Source organism: Prunus persica, chromosome G7, assembly GCF_000346465.2.
Source record: "Prunus persica cultivar Lovell chromosome G7, Prunus_persica_NCBIv2, whole genome shotgun sequence".
NCBI classification, from domain to species: Eukaryota; Viridiplantae; Streptophyta; class Magnoliopsida; order Rosales; family Rosaceae; genus Prunus; species Prunus persica.
Window position 1 is genome coordinate 4,946,425 of NC_034015.1, and position 939 is coordinate 4,947,363.

Here is a 939-nt window from a genome sequence, read left to right on the forward strand (position 1 = left end):
GTTTGGACACCCCCGAAAAGTGGCCGAAAGGGCCCGATTCCGGCGGCCGAAGTTCGGCCCATTTCAAATCGAAATTAAGCAACCTAAAGGTGAAATCGATCTAAACCCAGCCAACCATCAGTTAGAGCACGAAAAATATCTAGAAATCGATACCTCACATGACTGATTTGGTGTCCGGATGAGGGAGAAACTGAGGTTGGAAAATCGGCCAAAACTGCTGCGTTTTCCAGCAGTTTCCAGCGGCTCCAGCAGGGGCGGCGGACGGGCTGAGGTTGCTGGCGGGAGCTGGCCGGTGCTGCTGGGTCCGTTCCGGAGGGTCGGGGTGGCTTGGAAGGTGGCTGCCCTTCTGGTTTTTTCTGAACTATCGGGAGGGAGAGAGAGAGAGGGAGAGAGAGAGAGAGAATGAGAGAGTGAGAGAAGAAAACAGATTTAAAAAAAATGATCTCCCAAAATTTCCATTTTGCCCTCGTGAGTATTTTGACCGTAACTTCTTCATTACAACTCCGGTTCGGGTCTACTCCATGTCTACGAACTCGTTTCGCCGTGCTCTACGCAATGGCATAAGCGGAATTGCCACATTCTTTTCCGATCAAAAAGTCAAATTTTCCGGTGAAGCGTTATCGCTTTGGGCACCCACGCACTGCCGGCGTGTACGGCGGTGAGTGGGCACTGTAGAAAAAGTAGCACTGTGTTCCGATGAGATCCTTAGGTTGTCACGAGTGCGTAGGATTTCGCGGATCTCAATTCGGACGTCGTTTGAGTATCAAACGGATATTCGCATATTGTGCGTTATCCGGGTTCAATAGGTTGGGACCGTTGGATGGTCCCAAATTTAATATATGTTAATCTAGGTAATTCTAGGATCGTGTAGGAATTCACGGATCGTGAATCGGAGCCCCGGATGTTCCGAATAATAATTTTCAAGTTTATATTTTATAT

General features: G+C 48.7%; 1 long non-coding RNA gene across 2 annotated transcripts in view; it reads right to left on the reverse strand.

Annotated features, from left to right (window-relative positions):
• The window catches only part of LOC109950263, a 2,545-nt gene extending 2,008 nt beyond the window's left edge, over window positions 1-537 (reverse strand). For both annotated transcript variants that reach the window (XR_002272582.1, XR_002272583.1), the window contains exon 1: window positions 154-537. This is a non-coding gene — a long non-coding RNA (uncharacterized LOC109950263). The remainder of the gene's footprint in view (window positions 1-153) is intronic.